At 41.8% G+C, this 13872-nt stretch overlaps 16 pseudogenes; all 16 read right to left on the bottom strand.

The window, feature by feature from the left end:
* Window positions 1-211: 211 nt before the first annotated feature.
* Window positions 212-340, bottom strand: LOC137109965 (5S ribosomal RNA; annotated as a pseudogene).
* An 857-nt stretch (window positions 341-1197) lies between these two features.
* On the bottom strand, window positions 1198-1316 carry LOC137109815 (5S ribosomal RNA; annotated as a pseudogene).
* Window positions 1317-1567: 251 nt separating this feature from the next.
* On the bottom strand, window positions 1568-1686 carry LOC137109568 (5S ribosomal RNA; annotated as a pseudogene).
* An 867-nt stretch (window positions 1687-2553) lies between these two features.
* LOC137109703 (5S ribosomal RNA) lies at window positions 2554-2672 on the bottom strand (annotated as a pseudogene).
* An 857-nt stretch (window positions 2673-3529) lies between these two features.
* On the bottom strand, window positions 3530-3648 carry LOC137109798 (5S ribosomal RNA; annotated as a pseudogene).
* An 857-nt stretch (window positions 3649-4505) lies between these two features.
* Window positions 4506-4624, bottom strand: LOC137109650 (5S ribosomal RNA; annotated as a pseudogene).
* Window positions 4625-5491: 867 nt separating this feature from the next.
* Window positions 5492-5620, bottom strand: LOC137109953 (5S ribosomal RNA; annotated as a pseudogene).
* An 857-nt stretch (window positions 5621-6477) lies between these two features.
* Window positions 6478-6596, bottom strand: LOC137109797 (5S ribosomal RNA; annotated as a pseudogene).
* Window positions 6597-7453: 857 nt separating this feature from the next.
* Window positions 7454-7572, bottom strand: LOC137109649 (5S ribosomal RNA; annotated as a pseudogene).
* An 867-nt stretch (window positions 7573-8439) lies between these two features.
* LOC137109952 (5S ribosomal RNA) lies at window positions 8440-8568 on the bottom strand (annotated as a pseudogene).
* An 858-nt stretch (window positions 8569-9426) lies between these two features.
* Window positions 9427-9545, bottom strand: LOC137109814 (5S ribosomal RNA; annotated as a pseudogene).
* A 619-nt stretch (window positions 9546-10164) lies between these two features.
* On the bottom strand, window positions 10165-10283 carry LOC137109906 (5S ribosomal RNA; annotated as a pseudogene).
* Window positions 10284-11150: 867 nt separating this feature from the next.
* On the bottom strand, window positions 11151-11269 carry LOC137109833 (5S ribosomal RNA; annotated as a pseudogene).
* An 858-nt stretch (window positions 11270-12127) lies between these two features.
* LOC137109812 (5S ribosomal RNA) lies at window positions 12128-12246 on the bottom strand (annotated as a pseudogene).
* A 251-nt stretch (window positions 12247-12497) lies between these two features.
* Window positions 12498-12616, bottom strand: LOC137109567 (5S ribosomal RNA; annotated as a pseudogene).
* Window positions 12617-13473: 857 nt separating this feature from the next.
* On the bottom strand, window positions 13474-13602 carry LOC137109954 (5S ribosomal RNA; annotated as a pseudogene).
* Between the last annotated feature and the right edge of the window lie 270 nt (window positions 13603-13872).

Here is a 13872-nt window from a genome sequence, read left to right as displayed (position 1 = left end):
AGGCAGGGCACCTATAAGAACAAGAAAATAAAAACAACACATATGGCCAGGACCGTAACATGGTCTACTAGTAATGAAGCACGATGGTTGACAAACCAATAAAGTAGCAAAACAGTAATGAAAGAACAAAATTTGATGAAAATATAGAACAATTTCTATGAATAAATAGGCAGTAACACCAGCTTGTGCTGCCCGTAAACCCAAGCAAAAAAGCTTACAGCACCTGGTATTCCCACGCGGTCTTCCTACCAAGTACTAACCAGGCCCGGCTTTATTTGGCTGCCGAGATCGGACGAGATCAGACGAGATCGGGCGCTTAGAGAGCAGTGTGGCCGTAAGCTGCATTTGACATCATCAAAAGCTCTTAAAAACGCTGGAGAAGCAGGATGCATGACACTTGCTAAGAAGAAGATAAATGTGGCAAAGTACAAAGTACTATAACTGTACTGGTCTGTTACGCCCCTGTCTAGGGGGTCAGGGTGCAACATACAAAGATAAATTAGCATGTTCCCTCTCCGATCCCCAAACCAAAATCCAGGATCGAGATGTTCCAACAGAATGATATTTATTTTAAACGAAAGAAAGTGTCAAACAAAACATGACACTACAACTCAGGGCGAACCAAGGCCAACATAATAAACAAATTAAGCCATTTCCCACAGAAAGTGCTAGCTAGCCTGATAGAAATAAACAAACCAAAAGACAGTCGCTAACCCTAACTCCCAAATGTGAAAACAATCCAAAGAAAATGACAGTTCACCCCTACAGATTTAATACTATTTACAAAATATACAATTTATAGACAAAACCACGGCACAAAACCTAACAATTCAAAAATGCTAAATAAGGTTTGGAAACCAAGAACAGCAAACAGGTGCTGCTGCCAGAAAGAGCCTCGCTAGCTGTTGGGAACCGTACTTTTAAAACTCCAGGAAGTGTAGGATGGACCAATCAGCTTCCTGTACTGCCCCCCAATCCGGCCAATCAGGCAGGGCACCTATAAGAACAACAAAAAAAAAACAACACATATGGCCAGGACCGTAACATGGTCTACTAGTAATGAAGCACGATGGTTGACAAACCAATAAATTATCAAAATAGCAATGAAAGAACAAAATTTGATGAAAATATGGAACAATTTCTATGAATAAATAGGCAGTAACACCAGCTTGTGCTGCCCGTAAACCCAAGCAAAAAAGCTTACAGCACCTGGTATTCCCAGGCGGTCTTCCAACCAAGTACTAACTAGGCCCGGCCTTATTTGGCTGCCGAGATCGGACGAGATCGGGCGCTTAGAGAGCGGTGTGGCCGTAAGCTGCATTTGACATCATCAACAGCTCCTAAAAACACTGTAGAAGCAGAATGCATAACACTTGCTAAGAAGAAGATAAATGTGGCAAAGTACTAAAACGGTACTGGTCTAGTAGTAAAGAAGCACGATGGTTGACAAACCAATAAAGTAGCAAAACAGCAATGAAAGAACAAAATTTGATGAAAATATAGAACAATTTCTAGGAATAAATAGGCAGTAACACCAGCTTGTGCTGCCCGTAAACCCAAGCAAAAAAGCTTACAGCACCTGGTATTCCCAGGCGGTCTTCCTACCAAGTACTAACCAGGCCCGGCTCTATTTGGCTGCCGAGATCGGACGAGATCGGGCGCTTAGAGAGCGGTGTGGCCGTAAGCTGCATTTGATATCATCAACAGCTCCTAAAAACACTGTAGAAGCAGAATGCATAACACTTGCTAAGAAGAAGATAAATGTGGCAAAGTACAAAGTACTATAACTGTACTGCTCTGTTACGCCCCTGTCTAGGGGGTCAGGGTGCAACATACAAAGATAAATTAGGATGTTCCCTCTCCGGTCTCCAAACCATAATCCAGGATCGAGATGTTCCAACAGAATTATATTTATTTTAAACAACATAAAGTGTCAAACAAAACATGACACTACAACTCAGGGCGAACCAAGGCCAACATAATAAACAAAATAAGCCATTTCCCACAGAAAGTGCTAGCTAGCCTGATAGAAATAAACAAACCAAAAGACAGTCGCTAACCCTAACTCCCTAATGTGAAAACAAGAGAAAACAATCAAAAGAAAATGGCTGTTCACCACTACAGATTTAATACTATTTACAAAATATACAATTTATAAACAAAACCACGGCACAAAACCTAACAATTCAAAAATGCTAAATAAGGTTTGGAAACCAAGAACAGCAAACAGGTGCTGATGCCAGAAAGAGCCTCGCTAGCTGTTGGGAACCGTACTTTTAAAACTCCAGGAAGTGTAGGATGGACCAATCAGCTTCCTGTACTGCCCCCCAATCCGGCCAATCAGGCAGGGCACCTATAAGAACAAGAAAATAGAAACAACACATATGGCCAGGACCGTAACATGGTCTACTAGTAATGAAGCACGATGGTTGACAAACCAATAAAGTAGCAAAACAGCAATAAAAGAACAAAATTTGATGAAAATATAGAACAATTTCTAGGAATAAATAGGCAGTAACACCAGCTTGTGCTGCCCGTAAACCCAAGCAAAAAAGCTTACAGCACCTGGTATTCCCAGGCGGTCTTCCTACCAAGTACTAACCAGGCCCGGCTCTATTTGGCTGCCGAGATCGGACGAGATCGGGCGCTAAGAGAGCGGTGTGGCCGTAAGCTGCATTTGACATCATCAACAGCTCTTAAAAACACTGGAGAAGCAGAATGCATGACACTTGCTAAGAAGAAGATAAATGTGGCGAAGTACAAAGTACTATAACTGTACTGGTCTGTTACGCCCCTGTCTAGGGGGTCAGGGTGCAACATACAAAGATAAATTAGCATGTTCCCTCTCCGATCCCCAAACCAAAATCCAGGATCGAGATGTTCCAACAGAATGATATTTATTTTAAACGAAAGAAAGTGTCAAACAAAACATGACACTACAACTCAGGGCGAACCAAGGCCAACATAATAAACAAATTAAGCCATTTCCCACAGAAAGTGCTAGCTAGCCTGATAGAAATAAACAAACCAAAAGACAGTCGCTAACCCTAACTCCCTAATGTGAAAACTGTCCAAAGAAAATGGCAGTTCACCTCTACAGATTTAATACTATTTACAAAATATACAATTTATAGACAAAACCACGGCACAAAACCTAACAATTCAAAAATGCTAAATAAGGTTTGGAAACCAAGAACAGCAAACAGGTGCTGCTGCCAGAAAGAGCCTCGCTAGCTGTTGGGAACCGTACTTTTAAAACTCCAGGAAGTGTAGGATGGACCAATCAGCTTCCTGTACTGCCCCCCAATCCGGCCAATCAGGCAGGGCACCTATAAGAACAACAAAATAAAAACAACACATATGGCCAGGACCGTAACATGGTCTACTAGTAATGAAGCACGATGGTTGACAAACCAATAAAGTAGCAAAATAGCAATGAAAGAACAAAATTTGATGAAAATATGGAACAATTCCTATGAATAAATAGGCAGTAACACCAGCTTGTGCTGCCCGTAAACCCAAGCAAAAAAGCTTACAGCACCTGGTATTCCCAGGCGGTCTTCCTACCAAGTACTAACCAGGCCCGGCTCTATTTGGCTGCCGAGATCGGACGAGATTGGGCGCTTAGAGAGCGGTGTGGCCGTAAGCTGCATTTGACATCATCAACAGCTCTTAAAAACACTGGAGAACCAGAATGCATGACACTTGCTAAGAAGAAGACAAATGTGGCAAAGTACAAAGTATTATAACTGTACTGGTCTGTTACGCCCCTGTCCAGGGGGTCAGGGTGCAACATACAAAGATAAATTAGCATGTTCCCTCTCCGATCCCCAAACCAAAATCCAGGATCGAGATGTTCCAACAGAATGATATTTATTTTAAACGAAAGAAAGTGTCAAACAAAACATGACACTACAACTCAGGGCGAACCAAGGCCAACATAATAAACAAAATAAGCCATTTCCCACAGAAAGTGCTAGCTAGCCTGATAGAAATAAACAAACCAAAAGACAGTCGCTAACCCTAACTCCCTAATGTGAAAACAGTCCAAAGAAAATGGCTGTTCACCCCTACAGATTTAATACTATTTACAAAATATACAATTTATAAACAAAACCACGGCACAAAACCTAACAATTCAAAAATGCTAAATAAGGTTTGGAAACCAAGAACAGCAAACAGGTGCTGCTGCCAGAAAGAGCCTCGCTAGCTGTTGGGAACCGTACTTTTAAAACTCCAGGAAGTGTAGGATGGACCAATCAGCTTCCTGTACTGCCCCTCAATCCGGCCAATCAGGCAGGGCACCTATAAGAACAACATATCAAAAACAACACATATGGCCAGGACCGTAACATGGTCTACTAGTAATGAAGCACGATGGTTGACAAACCAATAAAGTAGCAAAACAGTAATGAAAGAACAAAATTTGATGAAAATATAGAACAATTTCTATGAATAAATAGGCAGTAACACCAGCTTGTGCTGCCCGTAAACCCAAGCAAAAAAGCTTACAGCACCTGGTATTCCCACGCGGTCTTCCTACCAAGTACTAACCAGGCCCGGCTCTATTTGGCTGCCGAGATCGGACGAGATCGGGCGCTTAGAGAGCGGTGTGGCCGTAAGCTGCATTTGACATCATCAACAGCTCTTAAAAACGTTGGAGAAGCAGAATGCATGAAACTTGCTAAGACGAAGATAAATGTGGCAAAGTACAAAGTACTATAACTGTACTGGTCTGTTACGCCCCTGTCCAGGGGGTCAGGGTGCAACATACAAAGATAAATTAGCATGTTCCCTCTCCGATCCCCAAACCAAAATCCAGGATCGAGATGTTCCAACAGAATGATATTTATTTTAAACGAAAGAAAGTGTCAAACAAAACATGACACTACAACTCAGGGCGAACCAAGGCCAACATAATAAACAAAATAAGCCATTTCCCACAGAAAGTGCTAGCTAGCCTGATAGAAATAAACAAACCAAAAGACAGTCGCTAACCCTAACTCCCTAATGTGAAAACAAGAGAAAACAATCAAAAGAAAATGGCTGTTCACCCCTACAGATTTAATACGAATTACAAAATATACAATTTATAAACAAAACCACGGCACAAAACCTAACAATTCAAAAATGCTAAATAAGGTTTGGAAACCAAGAACAGCAAACAGGTGCTGCTGCCAGAAAGAGCCTCGCTAGCTGTTGGAAACCGTACTTTTAAAACTCCAGGAAGTGTAGGATGGACCAATCAGCTTCCTGTACTGCCCCTCAATCCGGCCAATCAGGCAGGGCACCTATAAGAACGAGAAAATAAAAACAACACATATGGCCAGGACCGTAACATGGTCTACTAGTAATGAAGCACGATGGTTGAAAAACCAATAAAGTAGCAAAACAGCAATGAAAGAACAAAATTTGATGAAAATATAGAACAATTTCTATGAATAAATAGGCAGTAACACCAGCTTGTGCTGCCCGTAAACCCAAGCAAAAAAGCTTACAGCACCTGGTATTCCCAGGCGGTCTTCCTACCAAGTACTAACCAGGCCCGGCTCTATTTGGCTGCCGAGATCGGACGAGATCAGACGAGATCGGGCGCTTAGAGAGCAGTGTGGCCGTAAGCTGCATTTGACATCATCAACAGCTCTTAAAAACACTGGAGAAGCAGAATGCATGACACTTGCTAAGAAGAAGATAAATGTGGCGAAGTACAAAGTACTATAACTGTACTGGTCTGTTACGCCCCTGTCTAGGGGGTCAGGGTGCAACATACAAAGATAAATTAGCATGTTCCCTCTCCGATCCCCAAACCAAAATCCAGGATCGAGATGTTCCAACAGAATGATATTTATTTTAAACGAAAGAAAGTGTCAAACAAAACATGACACTACAACTCAGGGCGAACCAAGGCCAACATAATAAACAAATTAAGCCATTTCCCACAGAAAGTGCTAGCTAGCCTGATAGAAATAAACAAACCAAAAGACAGTCGCTAACCCTAACTCCCTAATGTGAAAACTGTCCAAAGAAAATGGCAGTTCACCTCTACAGATTTAATACTATTTACAAAATATACAATTTATAGACAAAACCACGGCACAAAACCTAACAATTCAAAAATGCTAAATAAGGTTTGGAAACCAAGAACAGCAAACAGGTGCTGCTGCCAGAAAGAGCCTCGCTAGCTGTTGGGAACCGTACTTTTAAAACTCCAGGAAGTGTAGGATGGACCAATCAGCTTCCTGTACTGCCCCCCAATCCGGCCAATCAGGCAGGGCACCTATAAGAACAACAAAATAAAAACAACACATATGGCCAGGACCGTAACATGGTCTACTAGTAATGAAGCACGATGGTTGACAAACCAATAAAGTAGCAAAATAGCAATGAAAGAACAAAATTTGATGAAAATATGGAACAATTCCTATGAATAAATAGGCAGTAACACCAGCTTGTGCTGCCCGTAAACCCAAGCAAAAAAGCTTACAGCACCTGGTATTCCCAGGCGGTCTTCCTACCAAGTACTAACCAGGCCCGGCTCTATTTGGCTGCCGAGATCGGACGAGATTGGGCGCTTAGAGAGCGGTGTGGCCGTAAGCTGCATTTGACATCATCAACAGCTCTTAAAAACACTGGAGAACCAGAATGCATGACACTTGCTAAGAAGAAGACAAATGTGGCAAAGTACAAAGTATTATAACTGTACTGGTCTGTTACGCCCCTGTCCAGGGGGTCAGGGTGCAACATACAAAGATAAATTAGCATGTTCCCTCTCCGATCCCCAAACCAAAATCCAGGATCGAGATGTTCCAACAGAATGATATTTATTTTAAACGAAAGAAAGTGTCAAACAAAACATGACACTACAACTCAGGGCGAACCAAGGCCAACATAATAAACAAAATAAGCCATTTCCCACAGAAAGTGCTAGCTAGCCTGATAGAAATAAACAAACCAAAAGACAGTCGCTAACCCTAACTCCCTAATGTGAAAACAGTCCAAAGAAAATGGCTGTTCACCCCTACAGATTTAATACTATTTACAAAATATACAATTTATAAACAAAACCACGGCACAAAACCTAACAATTCAAAAATGCTAAATAAGGTTTGGAAACCAAGAACAGCAAACAGGTGCTGCTGCCAGAAAGAGCCTCGCTAGCTGTTGGGAACCGTACTTTTAAAACTCCAGGAAGTGTAGGATGGACCAATCAGCTTCCTGTACTGCCCCTCAATCCGGCCAATCAGGCAGGGCACCTATAAGAACAACATATCAAAAACAACACATATGGCCAGGACCGTAACATGGTCTACTAGTAATGAAGCACGATGGTTGACAAACCAATAAAGTAGCAAAACAGTAATGAAAGAACAAAATTTGATGAAAATATAGAACAATTTCTATGAATAAATAGGCAGTAACACCAGCTTGTGCTGCCCGTAAACCCAAGCAAAAAAGCTTACAGCACCTGGTATTCCCACGCGGTCTTCCTACCAAGTACTAACCAGGCCCGGCTCTATTTGGCTGCCGAGATCGGACGAGATCGGGCGCTTAGAGAGCGGTGTGGCCGTAAGCTGCATTTGACATCATCAACAGCTCTTAAAAACGTTGGAGAAGCAGAATGCATGAAACTTGCTAAGACGAAGATAAATGTGGCAAAGTACAAAGTACTATAACTGTACTGGTCTGTTACGCCCCTGTCCAGGGGGTCAGGGTGCAACATACAAAGATAAATTAGCATGTTCCCTCTCCGATCCCCAAACCAAAATCCAGGATCGAGATGTTCCAACAGAATGATATTTATTTTAAACGAAAGAAAGTGTCAAACAAAACATGACACTACAACTCAGGGCGAACCAAGGCCAACATAATAAACAAAATAAGCCATTTCCCACAGAAAGTGCTAGCTAGCCTGATAGAAATAAACAAACCAAAAGACAGTCGCTAACCCTAACTCCCTAATGTGAAAACAAGAGAAAACAATCAAAAGAAAATGGCTGTTCACCCCTACAGATTTAATACGAATTACAAAATATACAATTTATAAACAAAACCACGGCACAAAACCTAACAATTCAAAAATGCTAAATAAGGTTTGGAAACCAAGAACAGCAAACAGGTGCTGCTGCCAGAAAGAGCCTCGCTAGCTGTTGGAAACCGTACTTTTAAAACTCCAGGAAGTGTAGGATGGACCAATCAGCTTCCTGTACTGCCCCTCAATCCGGCCAATCAGGCAGGGCACCTATAAGAACGAGAAAATAAAAACAACACATATGGCCAGGACCGTAACATGGTCTACTAGTAATGAAGCACGATGGTTGAAAAACCAATAAAGTAGCAAAACAGCAATGAAAGAACAAAATTTGATGAAAATATAGAACAATTTCTATGAATAAATAGGCAGTAACACCAGCTTGTGCTGCCCGTAAACCCAAGCAAAAAAGCTTACAGCACCTGGTATTCCCAGGCGGTCTTCCTACCAAGTACTAACCAGGCCCGGCTCTATTTGGCTGCCGAGATCGGACGAGATCAGACGAGATCGGGCGCTTAGAGAGCAGTGTGGCCGTAAGCTGCATTTGACATCATCAAAAGCTCTTAAAAACGCTGGAGAAGCAGAATGCATGACACTTGCTAAGAAGAAGATAAATGTGGCAAAGTACAAAGTACTATAACTGTACTGGTCTGTTACGCCCCTGTCTAGGGGGTCAGGGTGCAACATACAAAGATAAATTAGCATGTTCCCTCTCCGATCCCCAAACCAAAATCCAGGATCGAGATGTTCCAACAGAATGATATTTATTTTAAACGAAAGAAAGTGTCAAACAAAACATGACACTACAACTCAGGGCGAACCAAGGACCAACATAATAAACAAATTAAGCCATTTCCCACAGAAAGTGCTAGCTAGCCTGATAGAAATAAACAAACCAAAAGACAGTCGCTAACCCTAACTCCCAAATGTGAAAACAATCCAAAGAAAATGACAGTTCACCCCTACAGATTTAATACTATTTACAAAATATACAATTTATAGACAAAACCACGGCACAAAACCTAACAATTCAAAAATGCTAAATAAGGTTTGGAAACCAAGAACAGCAAACAGGTGCTGCTGCCAGAAAGAGCCTCGCTAGCTGTTGGGAACCGTACTTTTAAAACTCCAGGAAGTGTAGGATGGACCAATCAGCTTCCTGTACTGCCCCCCAATCCGGCCAATCAGGCAGGGCACCTATAAGAACAACAAAAAAAAAACAACACATATGGCCAGGACCGTAACATGGTCTACTAGTAATGAAGCACGATGGTTGACAAACCAATAAATTATCAAAATAGCAATGAAAGAACAAAATTTGATGAAAATATGGAACAATTTCTATGAATAAATAGGCAGTAACACCAGCTTGTGCTGCCCGTAAACCCAAGCAAAAAAGCTTACAGCACCTGGTATTCCCAGGCGGTCTTCCAACCAAGTACTAACTAGGCCCGGCCTTATTTGGCTGCCGAGATCGGACGAGATCGGGCGCTTAGAGAGCGGTGTGGCCGTAAGCTGCATTTGACATCATCAACAGCTCCTAAAAACGCTGGAGAAGCAGAATGCATGACACTTGCTAAGAAGAAGATAAATGTGGCAAAGTACAAAGTACTATAACTGTACTGGTCTGTTACGCCCCTGTCCAGGGGGTCAGGGTGCAACATACAAAGATAAATTAGCATGTTCCCTCTCCGATCCCCAAACCAAAATCCAGGATCGAGATGTTCCAACAGAATGATATTTATTTTAAACGAAAGAAAGTGTCAAACAAAACATGACACTACAACTCAGGGCGAACCAAGGCCAACATAATAAACAAAATAAGCCATTTCCCATAGAAAGTGCTAGCTAGCCTGATAGAAATAAACAAACCAAAAGACAGTCGCTAACCCTTACTCCCTAATGTGAAAACAGTCCAAGAAAATGGCAGTTCACCCCTACAGATTTAATACTATTTACAAAATATACAATTTATTTAACATGGTCTACTAGTAATGAAGCACGATGGTTGAGAAACCAATAAAGTAGCAAAACAACAGCAATGAAAGAACAAAATTTGATGAAAATATAGAACAATTTCTATGAATAAATAGGCAGTAACACCAGCTTGTGCTGCCCGTAAACCCAAGCAAAAAAGCTTAAAGCACCTGGTATTCCCAGGCGGTCTTCCTACCAAGTACTAACCAGGCCCGGCTCTATTTGGCTGCCGAGATCGGACGAGATCCGGCGCTTAGAGAGCGGTGTGGCCGTAAGCTGCATTTGACATCATCAACAGCTCTTAAAAACGCTGGAGAAGCAGAATGCATGACACTTGCTAAGAAGAAGATAAATGTGGCAAAGTACAAAGTAATATAACTGTACTGGTCTGTTACGCCCCTGTCCAGGGGGTCAGGGTGCAACATACAAAGATAAATTAGCATGTTCCCTCTCCGATCCCCAAACCAAACTCCAGTATCGAGATGTTCCAACAGAATGATATTTATTTTAAACGAAAGAAAGTGTCAAACAAAACATGACACTACAACTCAGGGCGAACCAAGGCCAACATAATAAACAAAATAAGCCATTTCCCACAGAAAGTGCTAGCTAGCCTGATAGAAATAAACAAACCAAAAGACACTCGCTAACCCTAGCTCCCTAATGTGAAAACAAGAGAAAACAATCAAAAGAAAATGGCTGTTCACCCCTAAAGATTTAATACTATTTACAAAATATACAATTTATAAACAAAACCACGGCACAAAACCTAACAATTCAAAAATGCTAAATAAGGTTTGGAAACCAAGAACAGCAAACAGGTGCTGCTGCCAGAAAGAGCCTCGCTAGCTGTTGGGAACCGTACTTTGAAAACTCCAGGAAGTGTAGGATGGACCAATCAGCTTCCTGTACTGCCCCCCAATCCGGCCAATCAGGCAGGGCACCTATAAGAACAAGAAAATAAAAACAACACATATGGCCAGGACCGTAACATGGTCTACTAGTAATGAAGCACGATGGTTGACAAACCAATAAAGTAGCAAAACAGTAATGAAAGAACAAAATTTGATGAAAATATAGAACAATTTCTATGAATAAATAGGCAGTAACACCAGATTGTGCTGCCCGTAAACCCAAGCAAAAAAGCTTACAGCACCTGGTATTCCCACGCGGTCTTCCTACCAAGTACTAACCAGGCCCGGCTTTATTTGGCTGCCGAGATCGGACGAGATCGGGCGCTTAGAGAGCAGTGTGGCCGTAAGCTGCATTTGACATCATCAAAAGCTCTTAAAAACGCTGGAGAAGCAGGATGCATGACACTTGCTAAGAAGAAGATAAATGTGGCAAAGTACAAAGTACTATAACTGTACTGGTCTGTTACGCCCCTGTCTAGGGGGTCAGGGTGCAACATACAAAGATAAATTAGCATTTTCCCTCTCCGATCCCCAAACCAAAATCCAGGATCGAGATGTTCCAACAGAATGATATTTATTTTAAACGAAAGAAAGTGTCAAACAAAACATGACACTACAACTCAGGGCGAACCAAGGACCAACATAATAAACAAATTAAGCCATTTCCCACAGAAAGTGCTAGCTAGCCTGATAGAAATAAACAAACCAAAAGACAGTCGCTAACCCTAACTCCCAAATGTGAAAACAATCCAAAGAAAATGACAGTTCACCCCTACAGATTTAATACTATTTACAAAATATACAATTTATAGACAAAACCACGGCACAAAACCTAACAATTCAAAAATGCTAAATAAGGTTTGGAAACCAAGAACAGCAAACAGGTGCTGCTGCCAGAAAGAGCCTCGCTAGCTGTTGGGAACCGTACTTTTAAAACTCCAGGAAGTGTAGGATGGACCAATCAGCTTCCTGTACTGCCCCCCATTCCGGCCAATCAGGCAGGGCACCTATAAGAACAACAAAAAAAAAACAACACATATGGCCAGGACCGTAACATGGTCTACTAGTAATGAAGCACGATGGTTGACAAACCAATAAATTATCAAAATAGCAATGAAAGAACAAAATTTGATGAAAATATGGAACAATTTCTATGAATAAATAGGCAGTAACACCAGCTTGTGCTGCCCGTAAACCCAAGCAAAAAAGCTTACAGCACCTGGTATTCCCAGGCGGTCTTCCAACCAAGTACTAACTAGGCCCGGCCTTATTTGGCTGCCGAGATCGGACGAGATCGGGCGCTTAGAGAGCGGTGTGGCCGTAAGCTGCATTTGACATCATCAACAGCTCCTAAAAACACTGTAGAAGCAGAATGCATAACACTTGCTAAGAAGAAGATAAATGTGGCAAAGTACTAAAACGGTACTGGTCTAGTAGTAAAGAAGCACGATGGTTGACAAACCAATAAAGTAGCAAAACAGCAATAAAAGAACAAAATTTGATGAAAATATAGAACAATTTCTAGGAATAAATAGGCAGTAACACCAGCTTGTGCTGCCCGTAAACCCAAGCAAAAAAGCTTACAGCACCTGGTATTCCCAGGCGGTCTTCCTACCAAGTACTAACCAGGCCCGGCTCTATTTGGCTGCCGAGATCGGACGAGATCGGGCGCTTAGAGAGCGGTGTGGCCGTAAGCTGCATTTGACATCATCAACAGCTCTTAAAAACACTGGAGAAGCAGAATGCATGACACTTGCTAAGAAGAAGATAAATGTGGCGAAGTACAAAGTACTATAACTGTACTGGTCTGTTACGCCCCTGTCTAGGGGGTCAGGGTGCAACATACAAAGATAAATTAGCATGTTCCCTCTCCGATCCCCAAACCAAAATCCAGGATCGAGATGTTCCAACAGAATGATATTTATTTTAAACGAAAGAAAGTGTCAAACAAAACATGACACTACAACTCAGGGCGAACCAAGGCCAACATAATAAACAAATTAAGCCATTTCCCACAGAAAGTGCTAGCTAGCCTGATAGAAATAAACAAACCAAAAGACAGTCGCTAACCCTAACTCCCTAATGTGAAAACTGTCCAAAGAAAATGGCAGTTCACCTCTACAGATTTAATACTATTTACAAAATATACAATTTATAGACAAAACCACGGCACAAAACCTAACAATTCAAAAATGCTAAATAAGGTTTGGAAACCAAGAACAGCAAACAGGTGCTGCTGCCAGAAAGAGCCTCGCTAGCTGTTGGGAACCGTACTTTTAAAACTCCAGGAAGTGTAGGATGGACCAATCAGCTTCCTGTACTGCCCCCCAATCCGGCCAATCAGGCAGGGCACCTATAAGAACAACAAAATAAAAACAACACATATGGCCAGGACCGTAACATGGTCTACTAGTAATGAAGCACGATGGTTGACAAACCAATAAAGTAGCAAAATAGCAATGAAAGAACAAAATTTGATGAAAATATGGAACAATTCCTATGAATAAATAGGCAGTAACACCAGCTTGTGCTGCCCGTAAACCCAAGAAAAAAAGCTTACAGCACCTGGTATTCCCAGGCGGTCTTCCTACCAAGTACTAACCAGGCCCGGCTCTATTTGGCTGCCGAGATCGGACGAGATCGGACGAGATCGGGCGCTTAGAGAGCGGTGCGGCCGTAAGCTGCATTTGACATCATCAACAGCTCTTAAAAACGCTGGAGAAGCAGAATGCATGACACTCGCTAAGAAGAAGATAAATGTGGCAAAGTACAAAGTACTATAACTGTACTGGTCTGTTACGCCCCTGTCTAGGGGGTCAGGGTGCAACATACAAAGATAAATTAGCATGTTCCCTCTCCGATCCCCAAACCAAACTCCAGTATCGAGATGTTCCAACAGAATGATATTTATTTTAAACGAAAGAAAGTGTCAAACAAAACATGACACTACAA

Source organism: Channa argus, unplaced genomic scaffold (assembly GCF_033026475.1).
Source record: "Channa argus isolate prfri unplaced genomic scaffold, Channa argus male v1.0 Contig004, whole genome shotgun sequence".
In the NCBI taxonomy this organism is placed as follows: Eukaryota; Metazoa; Chordata; class Actinopteri; order Anabantiformes; family Channidae; genus Channa; species Channa argus.
Note: the sequence above shows the minus strand (reverse complement) of the source record. Positions and strands in the feature narration are given on the sequence as shown.